The sequence below is a fragment of the Podarcis vaucheri genome (assembly GCF_965113315.1).
Source record: "Podarcis vaucheri genome assembly, chromosome: 6".
Lineage (NCBI taxonomy): Eukaryota > Metazoa > Chordata > Lepidosauria > Squamata > Lacertidae > Podarcis > Podarcis vaucheri.
This window is the reverse complement of record NC_138764.1, coordinates 82,402,907-82,423,119: the sequence shown is the minus strand read 5'-3', so window position 1 is coordinate 82,423,119 and position 20,213 is coordinate 82,402,907. Positions and strand designations below refer to the sequence as shown.

The following is a 20,213-nucleotide window of genomic DNA, read 5'->3' as shown; positions in this document are numbered from 1 at the left end:
CAGGGTTTCCTCTGACAATCGCTGCTGCAAAATAAACTCTTGCAGGTACTATTGATCCTTCCTCTTTTATCTGTAGCCACTTAGCAACTTCTCCTAACTAAATGTAGCATTCCTGAAATAGCGGCTCTATTAAGAGACATAATTATATTGTAAACCGCCCTGTGATTCTCAGAGGAGGGGTGGTATAGAATTTTAATAAATTTAATAAAGATGGCCCTCCTTTGGGACTTTAGAGAGGTACGAAGAGGGGTTTTCAAGCTATTTGGGACTTTAGAGAGGTACGAAGCGGCACCTTGTAGTGACTGGGAAGCAAATGCTTTTTAGCGTTTTCAGAAGTGGTGCTATACTTTTGATGTACTTGTTAATATTCTGGCAGCTGCATCCTGCACCAGCTGAAGCTTTTGAGTTGTCTCCAAGGGCTGCCCCATATACTTAACATTACAGTAACGATGGGTTGTGTGAAGAAGCCTTGAGCTGAAGCATTTCTCTCTTCCTAGAAAATAAGGACTCCCTTGACAGCATTCTGAGAATATGTTGCATTTTCTGGAAACTTTTAAAGCGTACATTTTATGGCAATACTCCTATATCACCACTGTAGTTATGTGCCACAGAAGGTCAGAATGTGAATGGCATGAGGCTGATTCCAATGTCTGAACATTTGTGGTGTGAAGAGGGGCTCTGGTGAGGGAGAAGGCTCCCCAAACCTCCCCCCTCCCCCAATGCTTACCCGTTCTCACTCTGAAATGGCATTTCTTTTGCCCTTAGTGACATCATAACATAGTCAAATACCATGGGCAATGTAATAATTTCAATATTTCCAGGAAGAGAATATTGATTTGCATGTGCTGTATGTGAGAGAGAGAGCTGGAATGGTGCCAATACTTGATCAGAGCTCTAAAGAGGCATTTTGAGTCTGGTGCAATCCTGGTGCAACTGGACTTCTCCGTGACCCTTCCCCTCTGCAGGGAGGTGGGACCTATTCGGATGGTCCGCCCCTGCCACTTAATGGATCCAAATGGTTTCCAGAGAGTGGTAGGGGATGCTTTATCCCATGTTGATGGCCTTTCAGCTGATTCCCTGGTGGCCCGCTGGAATGCGGAGTTAACCAGGGCTATCGACTATCTGGCTCCGAAGCACCCTCTACGATTGCATGGAGCCCGGACAGCCCTGTGGTTTTCTTTGGAGCTGAGGGCGATGAAACAATCGCTGCGATGGCTAGAGCGTCGGTGGCAGAAAACTCACTCCGAATCTAACTGGACACAGGTTAGAGCTCAACGTCGAGCCTACCAAGTGGCAATAGTGACGGCGAAGAAGACTTTCTTCACCGCCTCTATTGCATCTGCAGAAAATAGTAGCAGGAGACTCTTTCAGGTGGTTCGGAATTTAACGGAACCACCTTTACCACCGGGGCCTTGTAAAGACGCCAAGATCTCCTGCAGCGACTTTGCAAATTTTTTTGCAGATACTCATATTCGGAAGGAGCTAGACACCACCGTGGGAGCAGGGCTGGGGCAAGAGAGTGCTAGAGCTCTGTCTGGTCAAGTTGCATGGAATCAATTTCAATCCGTTACCCCCGAGGATGTGGACAGGCTGCTTGGACGCGTGAAACCAACCACCTGTCTCCTTGATCCTTGCCCATCCTGGCTAATAAAAGCAAGCCGGGAAGGGCTGGGCGATGGGCTCTGCGGGGTGGTGAATGCTTCCCTCTGTGAGGGAACATTCTCAGATCCGCTGAAAGAGGCGGTCATTAAACCGCTTCTTAAAAAACCATCTTTAGACCCGGCCAGTATGGCCAACTATCGCCCAGTCTCAAATCTTCCATTCTTGGGCAAGGTGATTGAGCGCGTGGTTGCTGAACAACTCCAGGCACGCCTGGAGGATGCGGACCATTTGGATCCCTTCCAATCGGGATTCAGGCCTCATCATGGGACTGAAACTGCCTTGGTCGCACTGGTTGATGATCTCTGGGGAGCTAGGGACAAAGGTGAGAGTTGTTTCCTAGTTCTGCTGGATCTCTCAGTGGCCTTTGATACAATCGACCATAACATCCTTCTGGACTGTCTAGAGGGGCTGGGAGCTGGGGGCACTGTTATACAGTGGTTTCGCTACTTCCTCTTGGGCCGTGTTCAGAAAGTGGTGGTGGGGGATGAGTGTTCAGACACCTGGGCCCTCACTTGTGGGGTGCCTCAGGGTTCCGTCCTCTCCCCCATGCTTTTTAACATCTATATGAAGCCGCTGGGAGAGATCATCAGGGGGTTTGGACTGGGTGTCCATCAATATGCAGATGATACCCAGCTCTACCTCTCTTTCAAATCAGAACCAGTGAAGGCGGTGAAGGTCCTGTGTGAGTGTCTGGAGGCGGTTGGAGGATGGATGGCGGCTCATGGATTGAAGTTGAATCCTGACAAGACAGAAGTACTGTTTTTGGGGGACAGGGGGCGGGCTGGTGTGGAGGACTCCTTGGTCCTGAATAGGGTAACTGTGCCCCTGAAGGACCAGGTGCACAGCCTGGGAGTCATTTTGGACTCACAGCTGTCCATGGAGGTGCAGGTCAATTCTGTATCCAGGGCAGCTGTCTACCAAGGGCAGCTGTCTACCACTACCAAGAAGGCCCTCTGTCTGGTTCCCTGTAACCTCACTTCTCACAATGAGGGAACCGCCAGAAGGCCCTCAGCACTGGATCTCAGTGTCCGGGCTGAACAATGGGGTCGGAGACGCTCCTTCAGGTATACAGGACCGAGGCCGTTTAGGGCTTTAAAGGTCAGCACCAACACTTTGAATTGTGCTCAGGAACCAATGCTCAGGGAGCCAATGCAAATCTCTCAGGACCGGTGTTAAGTGGTCCCGGTGGCCACTCCCAGTCACCAGTCTAGCTGCTGCATTCTGGATTAATTGCAGTTTCCGGGTCACCTTCAAAGGTAGCCCCACGTAGAGCACATTTCAGGGGAGAGCATGAGTTCCTCATAAGAGCTGTCCAACAGTAAGAGCTGTTCGACAGTGGAATTTGCTGCCAAGGAGTGTGGTGGAGTTTCCTTCTTTGGAGGTCTTTAAGCAGAGGCTTGACAACCATATGTCAGGAGTGCTCTGATGGTGTTTCCTGCTTGGCAGGGGGTTGGACTCGATGGCCCTTGTGGTCTATTCCAACTCTATGATTCTATGATTCTATGAGTTCCCAAATGTGCTGGGATATATGAACATTTTTTAACCCTTCCCTTCAAAGAGATGATCCCCCCCCCCATTTGTATATTTGCTTTATATCTATACTAGCGCTTTGTTGCTGTCTTCCTTGGAACAGTCTTTGATGGTTTCTGGCGTTATAGGAAGCACTATCAAATAGACACATCTGAAAGGCAGGGCTTCCTGTTACTTAGCTTACCACTTAAAAACTGGCCCCACACTAAACAGCTAGTACAAAATGCTCTCATATCAGTCTGAGGCTGCAGTTGATGGGGACATTGGGGTGGGGTTTGTACATGTTGCCTCCCCCACCCCCCACCCTCATTCCCAGAACTTCTCTATCACATTACCCCTACATTATATGCATCAGGGATGGGGAACCTGTGGTCCTCAATATGTTGCTGAATAGCACTGGATAGCTCAGTTGGTTAGAGCATAGTGCTGACAATGCCAAGGTTGCAGGTCCTTCTCCTGCTGCTGCCATAGGGGGGAAGAAGCAAGGAAGCAGCCCCAGGCAATGGCAGTGGTAGGAGGAAGAGAAAGAGCCACCAGTCATTGAAGCTGCCTGGCCACCACATATGGCTCCGCCCCCGGCTCCTCCTGATATCACACATGTGACATCAACACCCCCACATCTCCCTAGGAAGTTGGCACCTCTGTCTGAAGGGACCACTCATGTTCCCCACTCCTGATGTACATGAATGAATCCTAAGGCTGGTCTACACATGTTGTTGTTATTGTTGTTGTTTAGTCGTTTAGTCATGTCCGACTCTGTACCCCATGGTTCAGAGCACGCCAGGCACTCCTGTCTTCCATTCCCCCCCTCCCCAGTTTGGTCAAACTCATGTTGGTAGCTTCGAAAACACTGTCCAACCATCTTGTCCTCTGTCGTCCCCTTCTCCTTGTGCCCTCAATCTTTCCCAACATCAGGGTCTTTTCCAGGGAGTCTTCTCTTCTCATGAGGTGGCCAAAGTATTGGAGCCTCAGCTTCAGGATCTGTCCTTCCAGTGAGCACTCAGGGCTGATTTCCTTCAGAATGGATAGGTTTTGATCTTCTTGCAGTCCATGGGATTCTCAAGAGTCTCCTCCAGCACCAGAATTCAAAAGCATCAATTCTTCAGTGATCAGCCTTCTTTATGGTCCAGCTCTCACTTCCATACATCACTACTGGGAAAACCATAGCTTTAACTATACGGACCTTTGTCGGTCTACACATACAGAGCAGAAAAAAGGTATCTTGAATGGATCCCTATGCAAAAGAACAAAACAGAACGCCTCCCTGTCACTTAGAAGTTAGCACAGCACTTCTCTCCCTGCCATACTAGATTACTACATCCAGGAAACTTCTTTGCTGATTCCCAGCCTCCCCTCAGCTGGAGCCTGAGGTGCACTGTATCCCTGAATCCCTCTCATTCCACTGCAAGGCCAGCCCCAGTCCACAGACTCGGATAAACAGAGAGTAGGGCCCACAAAGGATAAACCAGGGCAGGGCCAGTTTAGCGAGAAATCCACTCTATGAGTTAGCAGCAGCAAATACATTTCCCATCATATGATGAAACTGACTGTGTGCTTCGCACACATTTCCAAGTTGATTGTGAAACTGAGAGGGTCTCAGGGATCCACCTGGCGTCGAGCTTGCCCCAGGAGGAGGAAGAGCCAGTGGAGCCTCCCAACTCGTCTCTCCTGCAAAGCGCCACAGCTCCACCTCTGCCGTCTGCAGGAAAACCCCAAAGTTTGAGCAGTCCTGCTGCTTCCCACTCACACACTTCATCTCTAGCAGCGCCTCTCTTCAGTAATGATGGGTTTAGCTTTTCTCGGGTTTGGAAAGAGGCAGCAATTCAGCCGTTCCCTTTGATCTTCCCCTGTTCCCTTCCCTCCTCCTGCAGGGCCACATTTCCCTAAGGGGGGAAGAGACGAGGGAGGAGGCATGTCACCCGCTCTCCCTCGCCATGAGCCCCGACTGCGTCTTTTTATCTGCAGGGGAGGTTTCACTCCATTTAGGCGGATTAAGGCTTCTCAGGTCTGACTTGAAGCCTTTGCCTGCAATTTAAAAATAATAATAATAAAACACTTCAGGAGCTCAGCCCCCCTGGCTGAACGCACTCTAACAGGCTCCTTAAACTGAACAGTGTGTCAAAGGGAACCTGAATGGCAAGTGGAATCAGCCTCTCTCTTTCATTAGGTGCCAGCAGGCTTTCATTCCTAATAAATGCCAGACAAACTTTGCCAAGCTCAGTATAATTTCTCGACAGTCTGTTTCCTTATTTACCATTGGCATCACAGGGCTGGCTGCACACAAGAAACATAACAACCGACGGAACAAGCCCACCGGGAAAGCAGGCCAGTTTGTAATTGGTCCATGCCATGGCCAGGTTGGCATACCTGTCTCCTCAAGCACACCTGCCCTATGTTCAAAAGGGCAGGGGCAGGAATGTTGGCAACAGGTCCGCAGTGGCTGGGTGTGGAAGGCTTAGAGCACTTGGGAGCAGGGAGGCTCAGCTCCAAATCTTCACACATGTTTCAGGTTGCACTCAGAGCTCTATGCACACAGTCCATGGAGGGTTGGGAACTACTACAGGGCTTTTTTTCCCAGGGGGAACTCACAGGAACACAGTTCCAGCAACTCTCAGGTGGGTACCATTGCCATTCTAAGAGAATGAGGGAGGTGTTCATGGTGAGTTCCGGCACCTCTTTTTCTGGAAAAGTAGCACGGGGAACCAGTTCCACCTTTTCCAAAGGTGGTAATAATGTAAAATATTGTTTTACATTATTACCACCTTTGGAAATGGTAGTGTCATTTTAAGACTATTGAGATAAAGGCAGCTTGTACCCCTCAAAAGGCTCATCAGTGGTCTGTAAACTCAGGTGGCAAACTTTATCTGTTCCAGCTTTAAGACTGAGGGTGTCATTATTATTTTTACAAGCTTTGCCAGATTGCAGCCATGAGATTCACATCTGAATTTATTTATTGATTGATTTCTTACTTGCCATCGCCATAAGGTCCCAAGGTGGGTTACAACAGAACTTGCAATTTTAACAACAAATAAAATCATTTCTCTTGTGAAACACAAATGGAACAGAAGAGTGGGTTGTCTCCAATGGGGTTTTACCCAGAGTAGACCCATGGCTATTAATGGACCTAAAGTACAGCTCGTCCACACATGTGCTTGCCCTGTGCCTCAAAAGCATGGGTCTGAGTGGTTTCCTGCTTGTCCCACACTTTCTAGGTAAGGGTCCAAGCAGTTCCACAGCTTTCCCTTGGAAAATCTACTCTTTAGCAATAAATCAGAGTAAATGTCAATCCAGAGAAACCCCAACTGACATTTGATCCCATTCAGTGGTAAAGATCAGGTTTCCCTGGGGGAAAATGTTGGGGCAAGAGCAAGACTGGATGAGCCCATAGTTGTGTTTATTAATTTCAGTGGGTTGACCCCTGGGAAGAATAAATAACATTGGGTCCACTTCAATATGAATTTGTCATAAGAAGTGGGTTCCACACAACAGAATGCCATAATTGTCAAAGCCGGGGTAAAGAACCATACTGGAACAGTCCATGTGGCCCAGCACTTTGTTTCCGAAAGTAACACACCCAAGATTACTCTTTTGCCCCCACTCCCCAAGGAGAGGTGCTACTTGAAGTTGATTTCTGTGAATTCTAGGGTAAGCTGGCCTGCTCTGGTCCTCTTTGACTAACATGCAGATCAGAACATAATTATTCTGTGGATTTTGCACACACCCCAATTTTGTGATACAGCTTCTTCTTTAAAAATGAATCAAAATGTGTTACAAATGTGCATTTTCAACAGAAATGCACTGAATCAATCCTGTGATCATATTCAATATCAAACTTCCTTGCCACATGTTTCTTACTTCCAGGTCCAGCTCCCATAGAAGTCTTACATATTGCTATGTATCTGACACTGTTGTCACTTTTTGGGATTTTCAAAGGCTTTCCCACATTATCTCTGTACACCCCACCTGAATACTGATTGACTGGCTGTAAACATGCCACCATTTTATGAGGTTAGGCTGACCAGACATGTTGTCTTTCTGTGCTTCTGCTGTTCTGTGCACACATTATGGCCATCACACAGTCGCTGCTGTACATCATTCTATGTAGATTCATTTTAAAGTGGCCTCCAAAGGATGCACAAATTCTGAACACCAGCTCTAAAGGTGCCTTTTGACTGTCTGAATATATATTTCCATCGCTAATCCTTGAGGTTGCCTCCAGACTGTCAGTATTTAGCAGGATAGATTCAATTGCATTGCTGAAATTTGTTTCCACAATTAAAGTGGATTAAAGCACTGTTGCCTTGGTCCAACAAATCCACACACACACACACACACACACACACACAAGCTTTTTACTGTTAGGAAAGTGGTGAGGGAAAGTGTAGGATGAATGATTGATTGCGTGCCAAGGCCCCATGACCTGCAGTTCCCTAGTGGATAATAAAAACATGGACACAAGTATTTAGGTTTATAGGTTCAAATAGGCCACAACCTCATTGGTTACAGATATGAGCGGTTTCGCTTAGGCATTGGGTGAAGCCAGGCCATATGTCAACTCCTACCCATCTGCAGTGAGTCCATCTAAGGGTAAACCACCAAGAGGGGGAGCCCTATGACTTACATCAAATAAGGGTACTCCAAGGAGTCCCTGTTGAGGTCATGGCATGGCCCTAGCCCACGTCTGGGCATCAGATAGAATCCACATCCCAGATCCCTTTAACAGGATACTCTTAATGAGGAGGGGCAGGAGGAGGCTACTATCTCCCCTCCATCCAAACAAAAGCTTACCCAATGCCTAGCCTCACAAAGTCGTGACAGTTGCTACAAGGCAGGTGAAAACCAAATGGCTGGTGCCAATTTGCCCAGTGGAAAAAAATCCTACCTGGCCCCAACAATATGGTGGCTGACATTTGTCCATAGCAAGGTCATGCCATTGAAAAACATAAAAAGAGGATGGGTGGGTAGCGAGGTCTGGCGAAAGGACACAAGAGGAGGTCTCCTGGCCACACCCCAGTTTAAGTTTCCCATGGCCATGCCTCCTGCCACCACTGATTGGACAGCAGGGCAGCCTGCACCAGCAATGTGGCCCGGACAGTGATGAGGGGAGCGTTAATCTCCGCCCCCTGCCAGATCACTGCAGGGCCCCAATGCCTGGCCGCAACATCATCCACCCGAAAAGGTGAGCGGACTTAATGGGATGATACATCGTGATTAAATGAAGATAGATGGAGAATGAATGCCCATTGTTGCATAACTTCCCTGCAAGCCAATCAGAATGTATGTTCAATAAAGACCAGAAATAATCTAACCTCTGCAAAAGCATTGTGCAATGAAACCTGGATGAAAGCTCAATAAAAAGGTAATCTGGGGGAACCTTTACAGAAAGTTTAATGAAAATAGTTCAGATCAGGCTAGAATCTAGATGTATTGTATTAAAAAGGTAAAGGTACCCCTGCCCGTACGGGCCAGTCTTGACAGACTCTAGGGTTGTGCGCTCATCTCACTCTATAGGCTGGGAGCCAGCGCTGTCCGCAGACACTTCCGGGTCACGTGGCCAGCGTGACAAGCTGCATCTGGTGAGCCAGCGCAGCACACGGAAACGCCGTTTACCTTCCCGCTAGTAAGCGGTCCCTATTTATCTACTTGCACCCGGGGGTGCTTTCGAACTGCTAGGTTGGCAGCGCTGGGACCGAGCAACGGGAGTGCACCCCGCTGTGGGGATTCGAACTGCCGACCTGACGATCGGCAAGTCCTAGGTGCTGAGGTTTATACCCACAGCGCCACCCACGTCCCATTGTATTGTATTAGTGGCTTTTTATTGTAGGATTTTTATTTTATTTTGTTGTATGCAGTGTGTGTGTGTGTGTGTGTGTGTGTGTGTGTGTGCATTTCTTTCATTATTAACAGGTCCTCTCTTTCTTCCAGCCAAGTCTGTTCACATCAGATTCAGGTAGGCTGTAATGTTCTTAATGCAGCTCTGATCTATACAGGCCAAAAGCCAAGCTTGAAGATATATTGCAAGCTTTATTGCCCTGTTACTCCCATTCTCTCAAGTGCTTCACCAGATCGATGGTGAAATTCTGCTAGTTTAGTGGCTGCACTTCTACATGCCACTTGCTCCCCAGATGCTGCTGAGCAGAACTGTCACAAACAAGTCTTATTGATGCTGCACCTGCAAAGGGACATGTCACACAGTCTGGGCAACCACCCTATAAGCAAATTCAGAGTCATGAGAGCAGAGAGTCATAAAGGGCTGGAAGAGGCAAAAAATGTGTCTTATTTAACTCATTGTCCCAAAGGTAGAGTGTCATGCTTCTCTAAAAACACTATGGTATGACCTTACAGAGTAGGAGCAGTAAAATTCACTGTGTGGCATAGTTTCTCATATATGTCAATCACCAAGGCAGGCAAAGTGTCTGCTGATTGCACAGTGCAAATGTTGAAGGAATACATTTGGATTAGGTTAACTCTTTCATTTGTTTGCATTTGTTATCCCTGAATAATACTGGGGGCAATCTCACAAGGTAATACTGATTCTCCAGCCTCTCTCCAGTCACTAATTTGGTGATGCAATCAAAGAATTCATCCAAGGATGAAGTAAAATCCCTGAATTATTATTTTTTGGGGGGTGGGGAGTGGCCTTATTTCATCCCTCTATATGGCAGCACTACCATTGCATGGTTGGTTCACTGAATATGTTGATGTGGATGAACATCATAATACAGGTGAATTCAGGTATAACAAAATGTGAGCTAAAGTATGAATCACAGAGACATATGATTTGAGCTTCTGAATTGTCCTGCACATGTTCTTTCCTCTTTCTGTGACTTAGACTCCTTTCTTAGCTGTACAACATTCTTATCTCACACCTCCTCACTTCCTTGCTCTCTGTGGCCATAATCAATGTGATGACATGCTGTCAATTTGAACCCAAGTGTCATCTGAATGAATTTTGCAAATACGGTTTGTGGACATTGATGTCATGAATGGAGAATATATTTCCTTTGTGAGTTTCTCTTTCATGCAGTATTTTGGTTTCTTGTCCAGAATGCATCCAATCATATCCCATCATGGTTGATCCATTGAAAAGCAAATTAGTTTATTCATTTATTATATCACATACATGCAGTGCTATTTTTCTAGAAAAAGAGCTGCTGGAACTCATCATGAACACCTCTTTTGTTCTCTTATAATGGCAACGGCGCCTACCTTAGAGGTGCCAGAACTGAGTTCCAGTGAGTTCCGGCTGGAACAAAGCCCTGCATATATGGCTGTCAAAAGAATCTCAGTATTGTAGTCCAAACCTGAATGCCTACTGAAATCAACAGGTAAGCAGCTGACTGCAATCAGCAGTAGAGATATAAACTGTTCTTTTCATCTCAGCCAGGTTTCTGTGTGGACTTTGATCTTATGGACAAGCAAGCTGAATTTTTCTCTCTCTGCTAAAATATAGGACATCTTAGCATGTTAGCTGTATCCAGAGTGGCCATGGGTAGGTGTCAGGGGATTGCTTGTTGGAAAGGAAGCAAAGTCTTGGAGGGTATATAAAAAATAAATCATGAGTGTTTCCTGATATGGACAGGCAAATCCTGAAATGGGAAAAAGCTGTGCTCCCGTATGCCAGATAATAATAGCTACTTTGATATCCCTGGTGCATATGGATTAAGTAGATCAGATTTTTCCCATGTAGACAAGCCCAGAGGCCAAACAAAAGCACAGGCATTAGGTCCAACCCCTTGAATATGATTACAACTTTTGATGCAACAATTGTTACTTGATATTCAACACCGTATGCGTTGCTAAGTACTGTCTCAGAAGTTGAGAAATAGAGAAATAGATGACTCCTTGGCATTCATGATGAAGATTAATTAAGTGTCAAAAGTGCTTTTCATAAAGTTAAAATGTATTCTATTAGACCTGTGCTGTAATCATGCAAGGGGCTCTGTCACATGCATATTACACAATTCTGTTGTAGTCAGATGCGCAGCCCTCCATTGCCAGTGTTCAAAGTAGGGTGGAATAGGGGATCAGAAACAATAAGAATCTTAGCAGTGCTCCTTACCCTTTTATTATTTTCATGGCCCTTGTTCTCTCACATATAATTTAATCTTTGAGCTCTTCGGGAACAGAAATCCATTTTTATTTATGAATCATTGCTATAACAACCACAATCTCTCTCTAGTCTTAGAACAAGTCAGTCTATAAATAAATGTGGACAAATCATCATTAGAGAAGATTTTACGCCTTCAGATAGCTTGGGTTTCAGAATTCTGGAAGGTGGGAATTGGTTATTTCTTGTGCTACGTTATCTGAATTGACTCCCCTTAGCTTGCAATAGCAATGATCAATGGCACGTCATTAGTAATTTGCCATTTTGTTAGCAGATGTTCAGTTCAGCTGGAGACGGCAGTTAGGTTGGCAAAGTTGTGCAGGGAATGAAGGGGGATCTATTGCTGACTGCAAAGCCTGAAAGGGCTCCAGAGTCTTCCGATAAATGACTTCTTGAGGATTTTTATTGAAGTATCTAGTACTCCTAGGAGAACGTTCTTTTCTCAGGCCATATGCTGTGAGCTAAGACATCCCATCCAGAGCATCATTTGGCTAAGCGGAGTGAATGAGCTGCGATTCATATACAGAGACAATGAAAATGGCTGTGAATGTGGAGATGGACAAGAGCGGAAGCAGCTCAGTTTGACTGCTGCTGTCAATTTGCAAGACTCTGGCGTGATGGTGTGCATATTGGGTTATTGGCAGGTACCAGGACTGGGGCAAGAAACAGGGCTTGGTGCTTGTGTTGGCGTGCTTGAATATCTTAACAAGCAATCACAAAGCACAAAGACCATTTCAGATGCAGCATCCTTCAGGAGACAAACATGGTCCCTAGTCTTTTGAGACACAGCAGCTGCCAATCACTGTGCCAGCACAAATGACAGACATAGAAAGAAGGAAAGTCCTCCCTCCCTCTTCTCCTCTCCTCTTCCCATATGCCGCTTTTGCTTTTACTTCTTTCACCACTGGGAAGGCAGATAAAGAGAAGAGAGAGCGTGTTCTGGAGAGGGAGGGAGGCAGAGCTAGGCAGGGGGAAGCCCATTGTCAGATATCATAGAAGTGTTGTCATAGAAGCAAAGCCCATTGTCAGGTGACATGGTGCAGAGCCTTCTTGGTGGTGGCACCCCACTCATGGAATGTCCTCCCTTCAAGCCACTAGATGTGCTTTATATAGATGTAGTCTTGGTTGACCACAAACTTGACATGAGCCAACAGTGTGACGCGGCAGCTAAAAAAGCCAATGCAATTCTGGGCTGCATCAATAGGAGTATAGCATCTAGATCAAGGGAAGTAATAGTGCCACTGTATTCTGCTCTGGTCAGACCTCACCTGGAGTACTGTGTCCAGTTCTGGGCACCACAATTCAAGAAGGACACTGACAAACTGGAACGTGTCCAGAGGAGGGCAACCAAAATGGTCAAAGGCCTGGAAACGATGCCTTATGAGGAACGGCTAAGGGAGCTGGGCATGTTTAGCCTGGAGAAGAGGAGGTTAAGGGGTGATATGATAGCCATGTTCAAATATATAAAAGGATGTCACATAGAGGAGGGAGAAAGGTTGTTTTCTGCTGCTCCGGAGAAGCGGACACGGAGCAATGGATCCAAACTACAAGAAAGAAGATTCCACCTAAACATTAGGAAGAACTTCCTGACAGTGAGAGCTGTTCGACAGTGGAATTTGCTGCCAAGGAGTGTGGTGGAGTCTCCTACTTTGGAGGTCTTTAAGCAGAGGCTTGACAACCATATGTCAGGAGTGCTCTGATGGTGTTTCCTGCTTGGCAGGGGGTTGGACTCGATGGCCCTTGTGGTCTCTTCCAACTCTATGATTCTATGATTCTATATGGTTTAAAGTTGCAATTCAGCTGTTGCAACATTAGGCTTTTATTGTTTTCATGCATACATATAGGCTGTATCAAATGCTAGTCCCACTCAGAATAGACCAACTAAAATTAATGGGCATGACTAACCGAGTCCATTAATTTCAGTGGGTCTATTCTGTGTAAAACTTATTTAACTATAACCCTCTGTGACTTTACTGTATTCATTGCTTTAGCTGTTGTATGCCACCCTGGGATTCTAGCTGATGAAGGGCAGCTAAGAAATTGAAATGCATACAGAAATAAACCACAGACTTATAGGGAAATTTGGTGACCATCTAATCCAACCACCATCTGAATGCAGGAAAGCCAGAGGTAGAGCATTCCCAACAGATCCCCATCATAGCTGTTAACGTTTTCCATTTTTAAGGGGAAATCCATTATTCTGAATAGGATTCCTCGCAAGAAAAGGGAAAAGTTGACAGCTATGATCCATATATATATATATATATATATATATATATATATATATATATATGCTTTCGTAGATTTTCACGGGTACAGGAATGCAGGTTTTGGTGTCTTCGGGTGTCTTCCCGTGTAAGAGTCGGGGTGTCTGTGCGACGTTTCGACGAGGTCTCACTCGTCATCTTCAGGCTGGTGCTTTCGGCTTCTTGTTACTGGAACAGAGCAGAATCTGGTGTTTGAGTTTCTATAAATACTGTTGAGGGGTGTGGTGTATAGCCTCCAACGTTCTGGGCAATATAATTCCCTTTGTCATACTGCTCTTTCCATCAATAGATCTCTGCTGTGTTCTCTCTTTTTTTTCTGGAAGCAAATAAATGAGCACTAAACTTGAGCTATATTTGGCAATATTTCCAGAAGTGGCTTTTATGTCATGTGAAAGCTCAAATATAATGTCGAAACATCAGGAAAATGGAACAAACTGTGGTGTGGATGCAGCCTAATAGCCATTGATAGTCTAAGGCAGTGTTCCCCAACCTTGGGCCTCCAGCTGTTTTTGGACTACAATTCCCATCATCCTTGACCACTGGTCTTGCTAGCAAGGGATGATGGGAGTTGTAGTCCAAAAACAGCTGGAGGCCCAAGGTTGGGGAACACTGGTCTAAGGTAAAGGTAAAGGAACCCTTGACCATTAGGTCCAGTCGTGACCGACTCTGCGGTTGCGGCGCTCATCTCACTTTATTGGCCGAGGGAGCCGGCATACAGCTTCCAGGTCATGTGGCCAGCATGACTAAGCCGCTTCTGGCGAACCAGAGCAGCGCACAGAAACGCCGTTTACCTTCCCACTGGAGCGGTACCTATTTATCTACTTGCACTTGACGTGCTTTCGAACTGCTAGGTTGGCAGGAGCTGGGACCAAGCAACGGGAGCTCACCCCATCGCAGGGATTCGAACCGCCGACCTTCTGATTGGCAAGTCCTAGGCTCTGTGGTTTAACCCACAGCGCCACCTGCGTCCCTAGCGCCACCTGCGTCCCTAGTCTAGTCACCCATTAATTTGTCTCATCCTCTTTTAACACCATCCAAGTTGTTGACCATCACTACAATTTATGGGAGCAAAATCTGTAGTTTAACTGTGCACTGTGTGAAGAAATACTGAATCTTTCAATTTGCAGCTACATTGGATGACTCCAGTTTCTAGAATTCTAAGAGAATATTCCTTCTCTCCATTGTAGCATTCGTTCAGTGGTGCTGCCTATGAATGCTTTGTTTTATCTTGGACCAGTGCAACTAGGGTGAAACCAGAGGTATAAATGGCATTGCAAGACTGCTTATCATAGGAATCTTGCTTTTTAATTACCCAGTCCCAATGTTTCAAATTCTCAAGTTTCCTAAGGTACTCCGGGGCATAACAGCCTTCAGAAGATGACAGCTTTTGTTTGATTGGTGCAACTTATTTCAGCAGCCAAGAATGAAGACTTGGAAGAAGGCAGTTCAAACTCTTCCAAACAGCCACTCTATAAAATAGGTGTGCTTGAGTCAATTACTAACTAACAATAATATCCTCCTGAGTGCCCTCTGCTCTCTCTTTTTTTTTCTTTTTAAGGTGGTTTTGGTAGCATTATAAGATTCTGCTTTCTTGGCAATTCTTGAAGGGATTCCAGTCTTGGTGTTAATCTGCAGCAAGCAGCGAGGAGCTTCAGTGTTAATAAAAAATTGTGACTAGTTGCTCCTGGCTGCAAAACAGCCCTTTGCTGAAGCGCAAAGCCCCTCGAGGATGTGAAAGAGCACATAAAGTCTTTAATTTAATAGACTGTGAGTAAAAGGCGCCAGAGTATAAGAACTTTGTCTTGGGGAGGTTTCTCTCCTAGGCTGGTCACTGGGAATGGGATTTTCTTATCCGGACAAACCTAGAAGTTTGCAGCTTAAGATTTCAGCGTTTCCAAGGACCAGGCCACAAAATCAATTTTGCTTTTAGAGAGGGGAGTGATAGGCAGCAATGTTAGAGGCATAAGCTTATTACTGGCAATTAAATGATAACCATAACTGTATCCGTACATGCCATACCAATGCAGATCCCCCCTTTTGTTATGTACATAAGGAAGAATGTTAAATTTTGTCAGCCCAACAAAGATCAGAATACATGGTTTGAAAAATCAAGAAAGTTTTGACTGAGTCTTAATATCATACACCAGTGTGTGTGTGTTCACATGTTTGCTTTTTTCTGAGCCTGAAGGGTTCACATTTTCAAGTTTTGCTGGGCCCCGTGGGGATTTAGAAAATTGCTTTCTTTCAATAAATAAATAGGGAAAAAATGGGATAATCTCACTTAATTGTATGGTTACAGATGTTAGAGCTTCAGCAGAGGCTCAAAGTTACAAGCCCCAGAGGTAAGAATGGACCAATCAACTTGCAATTTCTCCAAGCTTGACTTAAGGAGCTGCTTGCATTGTATTGCCAGATTCAGTACAAATAGGGTCCTTCCCGAACTGTTAACATCAGCAGATGCTACTTCTTCAGACACAGCCTGTTGATTCCCACCCTTACACAGTTATTAAAGGTAGACCTTGCCCAGTTGCAACCTGTGTCCAACATCCAAAGCATCCATAGCTAGTTTTGCAGTGGCAGCCAGTGAAAGCCTCTGTAAGCATATGGGTAGCCCTGGTGCCACACTGACAACCCCTGTTGTACAGAATCATGGTATATACACATTAGCCTATTGTCAGGGAACTGCCATCAGAGGAAAGGGAGGTGGAAGGGCTCACAGAGGCTGGCAGGGAGTCAGCAGCGAAAGCAGGGACCAGCAGGGGGAGAGAGGGGTCTCTGGAGGAGGGTCTCATGAATGCGGAGAGAGACGCAGCAGCAAAAGCAGGAACTAGCAGGGAAGAGGGAGGGATCAGGGACACGTCCAGCGAGAACAGCGGGGAGGTGTCAGAAGCTCCTATAGGGAGACCCATGCTTCGCAGGAAGCTGCCACGTCGTGAGTCCAGAAGACGCGTTTCCGTTAAGGAGCTTCTTTGCTGGAAGCGCTTCCGCAGACAGCCACTGTCGGAATCTACGAGTGACTAGGGCAGACATGTTTGAGGAGCTCTGTCACACACAGAGGTTTGTGGAGTGGCACAAACTCTGAGGGAGCACGATTTTACGCACAAGCAGCTAATCATCCCATCACACCTATTCTGTTAGATGAGGATTCGAAGAGCTTCCCAGTTCTTAAGAAGGGAGGGCAGAGGCGTTGAAGTTGCCCATCAACAATTTGCACTTGGAAAGCAGACTGAACAGGCACACAGGTCACTTTGTCATAGCCTTTCCCACTATGGTGACATGATGATCTATTACGATTATTTGTTGCTTGCTACTAAAATGTCTCAAAAGCAACTTACCATGATAAAAGCATACATAATACAAAAATGCATTTAAAAAGAACACCCACTGACTAAAAGTGCTCATTTTGCAATAACGTAAAAAGGAGAAATGCTTTCCTGCCCTACCAAAGATAATGGCAGGGTTACAACTGGGCCCTGAGACTCCTGTTAAGACCTAAATATGTGGGTAAACAGGAACATCTTCGTTTGACACCTAAAAGTTGGTAATGGTGACACCGGGGGAATCTCTCAGAGGAGACCATTCCACAGTTGGGGAGCCACCAGTGAGAAGGCCCATGCTCATGTTGTCACTCTGGATACCTCTCTCAGAGGGGGTACACGATGTATTTTTGTTCTATGCCAATTTTTGTTTCGTTCTATTTCTTGTTTTTCCAATCTGAAATTCAGTTCTTTTCACAATTCCACAACAACCTGTGAATTTTTGAAATTGGGGGGAGGGAAATCCTCATGAGATTTCATCAGCATTTTTGTGGGAATTACCCCTAATAGTCACACTTTGGCATTCAGCTTTGCATGGTTTTCATCATTGTATGCATTTCCACGTACGCTTTCCCCAGATATATACACTTTTGTACACATTAGTTGGCCAGAGACTGCATTGCAAAATTCAGAAAGGTGCAGAGAATACATGTGTTTTGGTTCACATATTGGTTCAAGAATTGCAAATTAGGTAATTTCTCAGAAAAATGGAAAGAAAGAAAAAATGCCTCATGACACTTCTAACTGTTAACCCAGCCTGTGGATGGGTAGAGGTCAGTCAAGATTAGATGTAGATTATTGGCCTCATCTGAAAAGTTCAGTACATGAAGTCCTGTAACTGGGTTTGTGGTTTGCTGTTGTGGTCACTAGAGGAAAAGGATAGACAACTCTCACTTTAAAGGTATTAAATGTCAAAACTTTCATTCTTTTTCATTAAAAAGTGGAGACAATTAATGCTAGTTATTTTTATTTATTCAAAATGTGCTATTATACATCTTCCTAGCCAAAAGGATTTGGCAAATTAAGTGTGAAGGAACTGAATTAAATATTTTGCCAGCCGCTTTCCAAAATCACTAAATCAAGCAACACAGCCACAACCTGGGATAGTGGGAGGGAAGGTTTGAATGAGGGAAACACACACACACACACACACACACACACACACACACACTTTTGCTTGAAAATTCAAGGAAGGGTGTGGGTGGGTGTGTTTAGCGGGGGGAGTTAATTTCCAACCTCATTTTGGCTGTAGCTCAAAAGAAAAGAAAAACCATTAGCTGTTTGCCAGATACATGTTTTCATTGGATTTAGTATGAGAGTCATTTCCACCCAAAGCAGAAAGGCTCCTGTTTTTCTTAATGGCTCCAGGGCGGGGAGATGCTCCACAGGTATGGCATCTCCCCATTCGGTGGCTCAGCTGTATCATTTTGCTATTCATGAGAGCCCCAGAACTGCTCAGCTCAGTGGCATGTGTACATTGCATGTATGGATGTGCATGTAAGTAGGTGGCTGAAGTGAGTTGGTATAATCTTACCTGGAGAACATCTGCCTGCCCTGGAGTCATTCACCAACAAGCAAGATCTTTCTTTAAGTCAGAAGCTGGCAATCATTTGTCTTGAGCCAAGAAATTCATAGCTGATGAAGAGTGATGCATCTAGTACTTTATACTAGATGCTGTTCTGAATCCTATTGCATTCTTTGAAAAACAACAGCACTGTGACAAATAAATTTTACATATGCAGCAGATAGGTCAATGAAGGCAGCATACAGATTACATTTGTATCGTCCAGCCCGGACACTGAGATCCAGCGCTGAGGGCCTTCTGGCGGTTTCCTCATTGAGAGAAGTGAGGTTACAGGGAACGAGACAGAGGGCCTTCTTGGTAGTGGCGCCCGCCCTGTGGAACGCCCTCCCATCAGATGTCAAGGAAATAAGCAGCTATCTTATTTTTAAAAGACTTCTGAAGGCAGCCCTGTTAAGGGAAGTTATTACTATTTAATGCTGGATTGTTTTTAACACTCGATTGGGAGCCGCCCAGAGTGGCTGGGGAAACTCAGCCAGATGGGTGGGGTAAAAATAAATTATTATTATTATTATTATTATTATTATTATTATTATTATTATTATTGATGTTTGGAGGGGATATCCAGCAGGCTAATGGGGCGGTAATTTTGGGGGAGGGTTTTATCTCCTTTTTTGTAGATTGGCATGATGATGTTCAATTTCCAACCAGCTAATTTTACATATGATCAAATACATTTTGCTGTGTGGAGCAAATCGCAATCAGGAAGAGGGCCTTCTCTATACCCTGGATGCCCCCCTCCTGCCCCAGAAGTAAGGTATTTATTACCACTGCTACACTTCTGCTGTATGCTTTTACTTCATTGCAGACCTCCTGTCAGTGTCCCCCTTCCCAGACAATAACAGTGGTGGCTGGAACAAACTTGACAAGACAACCTTCTGGGATTGAAAATTGGCCATAACTTTATTGATTACATATGTAGGTTGGATTTGACTCTGGCACTGGGTGTATATCCATTATCAGCCCCCCTAATAAAAGGTTTACTACTACTACTACATGGTGTGCATCCGGGGGACGGGGCGAGCATCCCAGGGGGGCATTGCTCACGGTGAGTGTCCTGGGGGGGTGCAGTGATGTCACCCCCCCAGGGATGACACCAGGGGCGGACCGCACCCACCACACAACCCTTCCTCCGCCAGTGCAGTCCTCCAAGGGAAAGCTGAAGCTTGAACAGGGTCATGTCTGGAATATGGACCACTTCAAGACACAGGTCAACTGAGGTGGTCCATCCTTGGCCACTGTTGGAAGCTCTATGGCTTGTCAGCTCCCACTTGGCTTCTGGACAGAAACTTCCACTTAGACATCTCTAATGGGATACTCTAGGATCACATCTGCTTGAGGAATAGGGGAGGCCCATGACAGGCAGCAACTGCTGCCCACCCCAGAGCTAGGTAAATAGCTATTTTGGCCACTGCTGATTGCTTGCCACTGCAGGTTTTAATTGATTTGGACCACTGATCATACTTGAATTTTAATATTTATTGTATACTGTGATTCTGCTGTAATACTGTCTATTGCTATTGTATGCCACCTGGAGATTCTTGTGCGATTGGTGGCATATCAACATTTCAATACCTAAATAAATAGTAAACTAAATAAAGGGCAAGCTTCCTTATGCTACAGATGACTCTGGTTTCAACACTGATCATGGGACAGCAGCCTCCACCAAACCTAAGGGCAGTAGGCTAACTCAGGGAACATAAGGCAAGCTGTGCGGCATATGTGACTCTTCCAACACATTGCTG

The 20,213-nt window shown here is 45.5% G+C and overlaps 1 long non-coding RNA gene across 3 annotated transcripts in view; it reads left to right on the top strand.

Moving 5' to 3' along the window:
* The first annotated feature begins 5,649 nt into the window (after nt 1-5,649).
* LOC309534408 overlaps nt 5,650-20,213 on the top strand; it is a 32,636-nt gene continuing 18,072 nt past the window's right edge. For 2 of the 3 annotated variants that reach the window (XR_014220690.1, XR_014220691.1), the window contains exons 1-2: nt 5,650-5,807; nt 9,118-9,142. This is a non-coding gene — a long non-coding RNA (uncharacterized lncRNA). Of the gene's footprint in view, nt 5,808-9,117; nt 9,143-14,544; nt 15,050-20,213 lie in introns of those variants that run through there. The other variant, XR_014220692.1, reaches the window with a different exon arrangement.